At 39.7% G+C, this 13,226-nt stretch overlaps 1 protein-coding gene across 2 annotated transcripts in view; it reads right to left on the minus strand.

Moving 5' to 3' along the window:
* Positions 1–10,801, minus strand: part of CDK17 (cyclin dependent kinase 17) — an 82,174-nt gene extending 71,373 nt beyond the window's left edge. Inside the window, exon 1 of one of the 2 annotated variants that reach the window (XM_081127637.1) lies at positions 10,148–10,801. The gene's annotated coding sequence lies outside the window, so the exon portion shown is untranslated. Of the gene's footprint in view, positions 1–9,293; positions 9,313–10,147 lie in introns of those variants that run through there. The other variant, XM_081127638.1, reaches the window with a different exon arrangement.
* Positions 10,802–13,226: the final 2,425 nt, after the last annotated feature.

Genomic DNA, 13,226 nt, shown 5'->3' on the forward strand with positions numbered 1-13,226 from the left:
AGGTAGTACTCTCCTTTACCACCCTAAGGCAATAAACTTATCAGGTTACTTTTGGTTGTATTTTCCAGGAGCCAACATTCCACAGCATACTAGAGTTTCCAAAATGTTTGTTACAATTCAGTTCAGCACTACCAGTTTCATCACAAGTAGTGTGAGGAAAATACTAATACCTTTATAAAAGGTTATAAGAAATCTTCACCCTACATTAGGCAGCATCCACTGATACTACTGGCTCCAGTTTCTTAATGAGTACTAATATCAGAGGGGCCATTAAACCAGTGAGGAGTTCTAAGGAAGGTGGGAGATAAATTACAGACAGGTTCACCAACCTAAGCAGGAGCCTTAGGAGAAAAAGGATGAGGGGGAAAAATGAATTAATATATGGATAATCCAAAACACTAATAATCAGTAGAAGAAAAAAATACTGCTAAATACAGTTCTCATTACTGTAAAATTTTTACCATGATTTGGAATTAAGACACAATGAAATGCTGAATATGTTGTCTAGAAAGTTGAGACTTCTAATCCACCAACAATAAATATATAAGCATTTATTTTCCTATAAATCATTTAAAGCACCTATAAAGTCAAAGGCATGCTTACAGGAGAGTAATTTGATAGGAAAGGTTAAGCATTCAGAATGCCTCAATGACAGGGAAGAAGGATTCAGGTTTTAAGATCTAAATGTAAAAAAGGAAACCACAAGTACTGACAGAAAATATGAATGAATCCCTTATAATCCTGGAGTAGTGAAAACTTTTCTAACTATACTTCAAAACCCAACAGCATGAAAGAAAAAAATATACCACCATATAAAAAAGGAAAAACTTTACATTAAAAAATCTTAAAGATTCTAAATATATGTAGATCACAAATAAAGGGCTAGTCTCACTACAGAGAACTGAAACCAAGAAAAAAAATAACCAACCACCTAATAGAAAAATAAACAAAGGACATGAGAGTTTACAGATGGGGTGGGAGGTAGTAAAATGCCCATTAAACATAAAAAACAATCAATGTCATTCATTATGAGAGAAATACAATAGTCTGAGTTACACCAGTTCTCATCTATCAAACTGGCAAAATTCCAAGTTTGACGACACATTCAGCTGGTGAGGTTATGGGAAAACAAGCTTCTCAGACATTCAGGTAGTAGTACAAAATGACAATTTGGCTATATCTAACAGAATTACAGAAGCATCTATCTTTCCTAGATAAATGTTTTATTTTTTAATAGTTTTAAACTTACAGAAAAATTGCAAAGACAGTACACCACATACCTACTTTCTGCTATTAAGATCTTACATTAGCATGGTACATTTATCACAATTAATGAACCAAAACTAAAACATTATAATTAACTAAAGTTCATTCTTTATTTAGACTTCATTAGTTTTAACTTAATGTCCCTTTTCTGTTCCAGAATCCCATGTATATTGTATACTGTTCCAGCAGTATACATTATAGTATAACTGCTGTGTCTTCATAGGCTGATCTTAGCTGTGAGTTTCTCAGACTTCCCTTGTTTTAGATGACCATGACAGTTTTGAGTACTGTTCATTTTGCAGAATATCCCTCAACTGGGATGTGTCTTCTCTCATGATCAGACTGGGGCTAGGTTTTTTTTTGGAGGAAGACCAAAGAGGTGAAGTGCCCATTCTCATCACTTCATGCTATCAACATGATTATGACTGTTAATGTTAACTTTCTTAGACTGTACAGGTTGCTTTAACAAAATACCTTAGATTAGATGGATGGCTTATAAACAACAGAAATTTATTTCTCTCAGTTCGAGGCTGGGAAGTCTAAGATCAAGGCCCCTGAAGATTCTGGGGTCTCATATAAGGGAACTAATCCCATTCATAAGGGCACCATCCTCACAACATAAGCACCTCCCAAAGGCCCCATACCTCCAAATATCATCACATTGGAAATTAGGTTTCAACATATGAATGGACACATTCGGTCTACACTATTAGTATTACATATTTAAAGTATATAAAATAGTTAATATTTATAGTATTAAACCTTGGGCCCATGGTTGACACAGTATTTGTCAGGTGTTACTTATGTCAAGTTACTCCTTTCCCGGTTTTTCCGCTCCTTAAATGGGGAGTTATGTTACACCTCCTTGAGGGCTGAGTATCTACATAAATTATTTGGAATAACTCCGCACAGATTTGTCTATTCTCCCCCACTATTTATTTATTTATGGATTCACGGATATTATTTTGTATCTGAATCACAACCCAATACTATCTTATTCTGTTGCTCAAATTATTCTAGTGTGAGCCACTGGGAGCGCTTTCAGTTGGTTTCTGTGTCCCTTTTACAAACTTCATTCACTGTTTTTGAGTACTTCCTTACTTTCCAGCATTATAAGGTGCTCCAGGTTCACCTTGTACACTTATTTCTTGTCCCAGGCCTGGAATCAGCCCTAGTTCCTTTATGGAAGAATGGTATTAGAAACCAAGAAACAGGCACTAGGTGTGCTCACTGCTACTTGGGATGCCATTTCTTCTAGGCCCTCTCAGTTGACAGAGCAAGGAAAAACACTTGTTCTCAGAATCTAATTTCTTTATGCAAGTACAAAATGTTATATGTATGTTTTCAATTCAACATTGTAATAGGAAAAGACAGGAAACAACCCAAGTGTCCACACAGCACCGAGTGACTAATCATATACCCATGCAAGTACTTACTATTCAGCTGTTAAAAATAAAGGAAGATCTTTATCTAAATATGAAAAAATCTGGGTACGTAGGGGAGGCTAAAATCAATTAAAAAAACATATCCTCAGATGAGGATTAAAGAAGGAAAAAAGAACCAATCACAAACCACCACCTAAGCTTTCCTAAATAAAGCAACTGCTTAAGCTACGGTCAAATAATTTCCTTGCTTTGCTTCCACATCTTCTATATAAAAACCTCCTCCCAGTCTAACAACTTTTAGCTTGGGGCTTCCCAGTTCGATTTTCATACACAAACTTAAGAAAATCCCCCAAAATATAATAAAACTAAAAATTTCAAAGTATTAAAAGAGAGAAAAAAATAGGATGAAATGATGAAAAGTTCTAATTAATTTGCCTTAACTTTAAATTTAATTTATATGTGACTGGTTCCTCCCCTTCATATTGCTAACTCCTAGAAGTGTTTTTGTAACTCAAAAATTGCCTGGAACGTTTTAAAAACCCAAACTGAGAGGTTCCAATTCAGTTGTACTGGGAGAGAGCTTGAGATTTTACACTTACACACATGAGCACACGCACTCACATTTAGTTTTTTTTTTAAAAATCAACAAGAGTGCTTCTGAAGTTCAGGTTAAGGCCACTGACGCATAAAAACATAAGATAATAAACAAAAATGTAAGGTAATAAATAGTAAGCATCCAAGCTGATTTTATAACAAAAGGATAAATGCAAAACCAGTTTCTTCTTTTGATGGATAAGTTATATGACCTGTTATTCTACTTTGACTTCAGAAAACCTAAGTCACAAACAAAAGTCATTAAATAGGGAAAGCAAATACTACCTAGATTGTTAAGATGTCAAACAAGTGGTATAGTACAGGCCTGAAGATGAGGGACAGGGCACAGGAAAAATTTGGTTGGCCCTAAGGAAAAGAGTATCAATGTGTTCATCAGGAAGATTATGGCAGCTTTACTTCTAATTGGTCATTAGGTAAGAAACAATGAGTATCCTACATTATTCAGTCCACTAGTCTATACTATCCCTCTCCCCCCAATACACCTAAAGGATGCAACATACACCTATTAGTAACATTAACTCACTAATACATTGATTCTCAAATATGGTGAAAACATGGAGGCATATTAGAAAATCTAGGAAATAGGTACAGTTTAAAAAGCCAGAGAAATTCTTTTGATTCAACTGTCCTTGTGAATTACTCATTTAGACATTCATCAACATGAAGGAATGGATCAGCTAAACATTCTAGTACCATTACCAACAGTTCTTCCCATTATATTAAGGGGTAATAAAAATAATTGCTAACTGTGGGTGCTCACTAGGTGCCAGGTTCTTTGCAAAGTGCTTTACATGTTATTTCATTTAATTCCCACAATCTTATGAAATAGGTTCTGGCATTTCCCAATTGTATTTAAGAAAATGACCCTTAAGAGCTTACGTAACTAGCTCAAGTTTACATGGTTATCACTTATTATTGAAGTAGTCCTTATTGGGGAAAAAATGAAACCAGATAACCAATTCTAAACGTTATGTATTAAAAGTGAGAGATTTTTTTAAAAATATACATATACATACATACATACATACATACATACATACATATATATATATATATACCTAAAATAAAAAGTGCTGTCAACCACTTTATAGCTTTTGGGTAAGAAAAGGGATCAGAGGAAAATATAAATGTAAATAAGAATATTTGGAGAAAGTGGAGGGCCAAAAATCCATGCTCATAAACTTATGAACAAAAGTTACTACAAAATACAATGCTGACTCTGCTGTTCTGGAAGTGATAAAATGTAGGTAAATAAGTCATGACCTTGAAAATTTAAAAGATACAAATTTTTTTAATGTTTTAAGACCATATCATAAGTTGAGGAATATAAAAAAGCACCAAATCTCACAAATTATAAACTTTTTTTTTTTTAATCCTTGCCCAAGGATATTTTTCCCATTGTTTTTCAGAGAAAGTAGAAGGGAGAGAAAGAGAGAGAGACATCGATATGAGAGAGACACACTGACTGGTTGCCTTCCACACGAGCCCCAACCAACTTGACCAGGGCCAGGGATCTAGCCTGCAACAAAGGTACGTGCCCTTGGCCAGGATCAATGACTCATCGTTGGTGTTTCTATCTATCTCTCCCCCTCTCCCTTCCTCTGGGTAGTTTTTCACAAAATATTATCAATTTTGACCAAACTTTGTTTATATTATTTGAAATTAACATACAATAATAAATATTAACCACCAATTGTAAAAACAACAATATTACATTTATCATTTGAGAAGAACAAAGCGAGTTAGTAACTAACCTAGAACATAGTAAAAGATAAATTATTCTTGGGCCCTTTTCCCATTCGTTACAAATATTCATACAAAATTTAGAGTATTTTTGAAAGTATTTAGACTAACAATAAACTTTTATGACAACAAAAACAGAAAACAAATCTTTCATTGTTTTTCACTTTAATGGACTACTGTCAAGTCAATAAAATTTTACATTTGAACAAGAAAAAAGATATCAACAATACTAACTAGCAATTTTTATATCATAAGGGTCAGTTTTTAATATAAAAAGTTATACCCAAAAATGTACAATCTGGTTTGATATTCCATTTTTCAGTGATATATAGCCACATATTAATAAAAACACAAGATCAAAATTTACACTTTACGTAATTAAAATACATAAGCAATACCAAAGCCAACAGGCAATTATACGTGTATAGATATAAACATAAAATTTATCTACTTTAAGGCAAAATTTTCACCTAATACTGAAGTAACCTACACAGCATGCACTGGGCTGTCTTCCTTTTTAAAGTGTATGCTCTAATAATGCAAACTAATTTTAACACATGAAAAGTCAAAATAAGTAAGTAAACATATAAAAATAAAAATAAACATACTTGAATCACAAGGCCAGGTATAATTTTACTTTTGCTTTTCAGTACCCATATTCATTTTATGCCCACAGAAATCTAATCAATAAACCCATGATTAAAAATAAATCCACAAATACTTTAAATATATTTTTATCATCTTGATTTTAACTCATTTTGAGGTATATGTCCTCCCTTATACATTTTGTAGAATTCTATTTTTTATGAAGTAAAATGAATTCAATGGAATTTAAATCTAATTTTGATGAACTTTTCAATTTACCACTTTTTAGATCTTTCTACAGCACTCAACACTGACTTTTTAATAATCACATCCCCATGGAGACAGCGTAACATGGTTTGAATGCCTAAACAGAAATCTTCGCTCTGGAGACAATTACTGAACCTAAAGCCTCTGTTTTCTCATTTGAAAAACAGTTACAATCAATGGAAAATGAAGGACCCAAAGCACAGCTTTAAGATAATGTATTTTGTTTCTTACTAACAAATTAAAGTATTTGGCATTAATAAAAAGAAAAAAAGAAAAAAACAAGCACAATACCTATCAGATGGGCTTATTGTAAGGATTTAACAAAATAACACTTGGCATAGTACCTAGCAAAAGGTATTAAATAAGGTTATTTCTTTCACATAGCTTATAACAAAACATATTTTTAAAAGGAGACTCTGGAGAGCAAGATAATTTTCACTCATCTCAATATGCCATGAATCTGTAAACCATCTCAAACACAGCATCATATGTTACTGCAGAATATAACATTATTTATAGTAGTATCCCACCTATTAGATTTACAGGTAGATGTCTATTGATTTTCCAAACTGGCCAACAGAGACAGAAAAATAGGCTAGGAAAGGTAAGCTTCACTCAGATATATTCAATACATTTTGCTGGCCCTTGGCAATTCCTCTTTCTAGGTCAATATTTTGCAGATATCAAAGCAATTACCAACTAAAAAGCCTGGAAGCAAAATAATAACAAAGAATTCACTCATGACAGTCAGAATTCTTGGCTTATTACAAACATCCTACAGAATTCTTTTTTTACAGCCACTCTAATAGGTCCACTTCCCACCAGCTCAGAGAAATTACCAACATTATAGGTTAAATGCTACTATATCAGGTTTTCTACTGCAAGCAGTTTTTTACCTCACAAATACTATACAAAGCTCATTTTTAAGTGCCATAAACTTATTTACATCTTCATTTAAAACGCAAAATCCCATAATCAGCTTATAAAATGCACTTTAACACTTTCCCATGTAAAAATTTAAGCAAAAATTACACATTCAAAATTCAAGGAACATAAAATTATTCTTCCTTTGTAAGTATGAATAGAGGGAATTTTTTAAATAGATAAAATACTCTAAAGAATATTTTATAAGCTGGATTTAACATGTCTTTTTCTTTTTTTCAATACAGCAATAAATTCATTAAGTAATTATCCACCATGGAAGTATAAAAGCTATATAAAACAATGTCATGACACGATGGTGTAATTTTTATAAAGACTAGAGAACAGTAATAATGATTCAAAATGTAGTGCCTTATAAATATTCAGGACTATTAAACCATACCAAAGAAAATACCAGGGCAAAAATTTCGTGTTACAGGGTTTTTGCTTTGTTTTTACTATTAAGGGGCACTATCATCTTCACTATTGAGTATCTACCTCAGTTGCCATTATAGCTTCCATGGCTCACCATAAGGTATTTGCAGTTTTTTAGTTATCTATTTTACCAGTAAAGGAAGGAAGTAAATATTGCTGAATATTAAGACAAACAAAAGCCCTGAAAGAATAAAGTATTTTATATGCCATCTCTTTCCACCATTAATTGTAGGGCTGACTCAATACCTGAAAACGAAAGTATCAACAAATATATACATTAAAATCTGCTTAGCCAACACAGCTATTCTGCCACAGACAAAATTTAATTTCTATTTTTTGTAAAACCAGTGACTTATTAGAACAAGATTACTGGTGTACAAGACTACCATACATTGAATCAATTCTTCCAATTTCATCTCTCCTTATTAGGTGTCTCTCTCCTTTCCTACTATCAACCAGAGTACCTTTGGCAACCTACACTGTTCCAAATACCTAATACTAGAAGTTACTTTTGGGGCCTGAATCCAAAGATGAGAATAAATTACACATTTTATAGAAGCCTCTTTTAATAATAATCAGACTGGGATATTAACAAGACCTTAACTCTTCACATACTTTTTCTCTGATTGTAAAAGTAACATGAAAATCTGAAAAATACAGAAATGTGTTTTTTTTTTAATCCACCCATAAATCTTTATTAACTTTTTGGTAGATTACCTTCCAATGAGAATTAAACTTCTATTATCTAATCAGACATTAATAAACATGCAGGAAAAAAATCAGTGTATCCTCAATAAATAAACATTATATAAAACATCGATTATTAATAGTATGAACTATTAATTTCAAAGACACCCCAAATATGTTAAGTGGTGGTGATTGGCAGGGGTGGGGGTAAAGAGTCCCATAATTCAGGCATTCGTTCCTAAACTGAAATTATTTCACAATTTTTATAGTGTCAACATTTTAATGGTAGCGAGCAACAAGATATGACTGTTGTTACACAATATCAACAGTAATGCCCCACATCAAACAGGCTTTACTTTTATTTTCTTTCCATTCGTATTTCAATGTGTTTTTATTTTCACTGTAAAAAAAAATCATTAATATATTACATTTGCATAGTAATTTTAAAACAGATAAATTCAAAGATTCAGCTATTTTCTTTGAAGCCCAGCATTTAAATTGTGTTTCTGGCCTATGAGATAGTTTACCAGGTAAAAGAATAGCACTTTTATATTCCAATATTCTCTCATAACATAAAAACAAGAATATTTCTTACATACAGCCACAGTTTTTTCTTTTGTTCCAACTGTTTATGAAACAATGTTAGATTACAGATGCTGGAATTACAAAGACTAGAATGTCTTCATTAACAAAACATCCCCCCAACATTTAATAAACCAACTACTTGGTCTCATAAAAGAACAAAACCAATGATACTACGTCTAGCTAATTTTTTTTTCCTTAAAATTTGGCTGAACCTTATTTCTAGCTCAAGGGAGGATTTCCACTACTCAAGGCATCAAAGGTATTAAGATCCCATTCATTTTCCTTTTGCCCACTGGCTAACAAAATAAGTCTAACACACAGTAATTCAGATTTAGTACTCTCACCTGCTTACACAAGCACCTCTTAAAAAGAAATCCTTCAAGAAAGAATCAGCAAAGTTCGAGGAAGGAACTGTCTATCTCTAAGCCAAGCATCGGACCTGTCCTGATAAGTGACAGGTCTGGCTGCTAGTAACACACTTTGCTGACCCTAGAAAGAGCCAAAACTCTCAACAAAATTGGAATTGTATCTAGGAAATTTGCTCACTAAAGAGATGCTAAGCCAAAGACGTGTCTTCGGTGGACGCATTAATATAAATGACGAGTGCCACAGATTTCAGCTAAATGCTGTTGCCATTTTTGCAGAAGAAAAGCTAATTGTTAACGGCCATGTGACATTATAAGATCCCAGAAAGGAAAGGGTGGGAGGAAGAGCAGAGAGTTCAAGGCAGTTCAGGGTCAGAGCAAGCTCAGGCATCCTGTCATTAGCAAACGTTCCTCAAGCTGAAGGCAAAACACCGCTTACCCGAAAAGGAGTCGGTGAAAAGTAGGGGGAGAACGCGGGGAAAACCACAGGAGAGTCCATGTGGCAGTGAGGGGGTGACGGCAGGGACGCAATCTGGAGCTATCCGGCTGAGTTGGGGAGCAAAAGCATCAGGCACAGAAACGCTGAGAAAAGCCGCTGCGATGGAGACAATACTTGGCAGCCCCCCATTTCCCTCTCCTCCTCGGTTCCTTGCGTTTCCCACGTTCCCTCCGCCTCTGCTCCGGACCGACACTCCGGGGTGTGACCCGGCGGCGGGAGGCCGCCCCGATCTTTGTCTCGGCCCCCGCCCCACGCGAGCGCTGCCCCCCGCCTCCTCGGCGCTCCCCACCCGCGCGCACCCCGGCGTCTCCTAGGAGCCGCGAGCGCCGCGGCCGCCGCCTCCTCGCCCCCTCCCGCGGGCCCGGGTCCCCTCCTCGCCCTCGGAGCTACGCCGCCGCGCCTGCAGCTCCGCCCCCGCCCAGGGGACCTTTGTGTCTCGGGGGACTTTCAACCTCTTCCCCTCCCGGGCCTCGAGGGGAGCCCGGCCTCCCCCGGAGACCAAAGCGGCAGCGAGCCCCGGAGGCGGCGGCGGCAGGCGCCTCCCGCGAGGGAGCCCGACAGCCACCCCACCCCTAGAAATGCCTCGACGACCCGAGGTCCCCGCTGGACCCCGAAGGCGACGGGCACACGCGACGCCCAGCGCCGCGCCTCCCGCTCGCAACTTCCCGGCCGGGCCCGAGGCTCCCGCGCCCCGCCCGCCGCCCGCCGCCCGCCGCCCGCCCTCCGTCCCAAGCCCCCTCCGCCCCTCTCAGCCCGGGGTTGGCCGGGGGAGCCCCGCGCCGCCGCCAACTCACCAGCAAGTGCGGGGGCCGCGTCCCGCGGCGAGGCGAGGCGCCGAGGGAGAGCCGCTCCGCCGACGCCCGCGGCGACCGGATGCAGGTCCGGGTCCCAGGAGCTGGCGGACGAGGCGTCTCCGAGGCGCAGGCCTCCCCGCCGCAGCCGCCTGCAGACTCTCGCCGAAGAGTCCGGAGCCTCGGGAGGGGCCGCGCGGGTCCCTCACGCGTTGCCAAGTCCCCGGGTCAACATGGCTCCCGGGCCGCCGAGCCGCGCGGGCGGCCCACTAATCCCCTCGGAGGAGCCGGGGCGGGAGCGAGGCGGGCCGGGAGGCGCCGAGCGCGGCGGAGGCGGCCGGGCCGAACGCGGCTCCTTCTTCTCCGGGGCGGCCGGTGGGGAGCCGAGGAGACCGCGGGCGGTCGCTTTCGCTGCCTGCGTGTGCGTCGCTTTCTCACTCGGCGGCTGCGGATTGACGCCTCCGCCTGTGTCCCGGAGGCGAGCGAGCGAGAGGGGAAAAAAAAAAAAAAAAAAAAGACTTTTATTGAAACGATCCAACCAGCAGCGTCGGCTGAGAACGGCGACCGGCCGCCGGAGCTTTCCCCACCCCCGCCCGAGCTGCTGGCTGGGGGCAGCGCGACCCCTGCCGGCGGCGGCGGGGGAGGCGGGGCCGGCGGGCCGGGGGCGGGGCCTGGCGGGCAGGGCGGGGTATCCCCGGGAAACCCCCAGCCGGGCGCGGGGGGCCTCCGTCTCCGCCGCCCGCCTCCTGGAGCGGCCGGGCCCGGGCAGGAAGGGTGAGAGGACCCCACAGGACTGAGAAGCTCAGGCAGCGTCTGTCCACGGCTACCGGGCAAGAGTTATCTGGATAACTCAGCCCCTTCATCTTCCTCCCACCCATCCCCAGCAGAAAACCCCCGGCTTAAATTAGCCCGGTAATTATGTAATTAAGATCCCCCTGCCGCAGGTCCTCACTGGTCTTCTGGAGAGTTGATGTCAGAGGACCCACACGTGAGCGCGTTGGCTGCTGCAACTTTTCTCCTTTATTGCGTGTGGGTACCAATGCAGCAGTCATTTCCGCACGTAGCGTTTATTTATTTAAACTTCAAACTTCTTTATATTCTATTCCCGGCAATATACTAGGTCCTCAGGGGACTGAGGGTGTAGCTGGGATGAAAGCTATCCGATAAGCAATTATGATGAAAACCTGAGCTTTATGAGAAAGGAAATACAAGGTGCTGGGAGAGCAGAGGAGCCACGGCCGCGGTTCGGTTGGGTTTTGTTTTCTTGAAGGAGGGCCTGGGAGACGTTGGCCCAGTTTCCGTAAATGTTTTTACTTTCTTCTTTTCGAGAGGCTGAGAGCGAGTTCAGCGATGAACAGCGGAGGGAAAGTGAAGACAAACTGCAGTAACGCTGACCCACTTTGTTCCGCTCCTAGGATGGAAACGTCTCGAGGAAGAAGGAGCATCGGCGCCCAGAGGGAGGCGAGGAGGAGGCTGGAGAGAACGGGCTGGATGTGCACATCCTGAGCGAGAAGGGAAAGTTTAACCGCACACAAGGCCTGGTGCCGTGAGATATAAATGCTCTGCCACTGTCAAACCAGGAAATAGGCTTAATTGATTGTTAACGCAATTTCAAATCACGGTCTGTTTTAAAGACCAGACAATTCCCTTCTGGGATTCCCAGGTGGATCCTTTCCCCCTAAAAATAATGCCCGCTGACTTCTTTCTTCTATTTTGTTGGGCAAAGTTAAATGTATCGGCTGCCCTATCCAACAATTATACATTTTTCAGCTGGATTTCTTCCATGCGTCTAAAATTACCAGGATCCATAAATCAGCAACATGCTCTACGCATATTTAACACTTGCTTATCATACCAGAATGCAAACCTAACGCAAGCTTTCCTTTAGAACAAGTGTGCTTTTTAAAATTTATGTATTGAAAGCACTGTTAATGATGCTTTTTAGATTTGTCTAAGTCAAAGAACTTTATAATATAGCAAGAAGCAGCATCCTTTTGAGAGGTATTTTAAAAGTAGGTGGAGCCCGGTGGGGCGTGGCTCACGGTTGAGCATCCGCGGAGGATTCAGGAGATCGGGGTTCGATTCCTGGTCGGGGCACATCCCTGGGTTGCAGGTTCCATCCCCAGTGGGGGGCGTGCAGCAGGCAGCCGATCAATGACTCTCCCATTATTGACGTTTCTATCTCTCTCCCTCTCCCTTCTTCTCTGAAGTCAATAAAGATATATTTATAAATAGATAAAATTAGATAGAAAAATTGATATTTAAGGCCTACTTGTATGACAAGTACTTTTCACATACTTTCCTTATTTAAAAAAATAATTGTATGCCCTTTTTTTGATCCCTTAGTAAATATTAAAAGTCATAATAAAAGTGAGGCTACAAATTGGCATCCTGAGTTTCACATCAGTATTTCCCCGTACATGCCGTTAGATTGGAATTACTCCGTTAGAGATCAAGATTGTTGATTGCCTTACCTAAAGCTGTTAAAGAGCACTGTTTCCTCTTGCTGTATCTTTATTACTATAATAAAGATTCCATAATTAGAACTAAGGTGGTTGCTTTATTGATCTGTCCTTTCCATCAAAAAATATTTACTGACTGCACATGGTGTGCTAAGCACTGTTCTAGGTACTGTAGATATAGAAGTGAATAAGACAGACAGGGGGACTGCTTTCTAGTGGTAGAAACAGGCAATAAACATGTAAATCACTTAGAGAATTAATAAGATAACTTAAAAGTCACAATCAAAATAATGGGTGAATGCATTTATTTAGTTACTTTTGTAGATTGATTTAAAATTTATACATCATGTTTTTGGCATGTTAGTTGGGCTCTTTCCTAGGCTGTAATATAGATTTTTAAAAACATTGTAAAATAAAGTTAAATTATAAAATTACTTACAGCATTTCCCAAACTGTGCTTAATAGATATTCCCTGGCACTTGGTGAGGAAGAGGGGTTGAGAAAGAATTCCAAGATCAAATCCACATGGGAAACACCCTATACTTTATCTTCCTTTTGAAAATTCACAATGCACATTTACATATTAAAAGCTGAGAAGTTCTGAGATTAAAATTTTTTAC

Source organism: Miniopterus schreibersii (assembly GCF_964146895.1).
Source record: "Miniopterus schreibersii genome assembly, chromosome: 2".
Taxonomy (NCBI): Eukaryota; Metazoa; Chordata; class Mammalia; order Chiroptera; family Miniopteridae; genus Miniopterus; species Miniopterus schreibersii.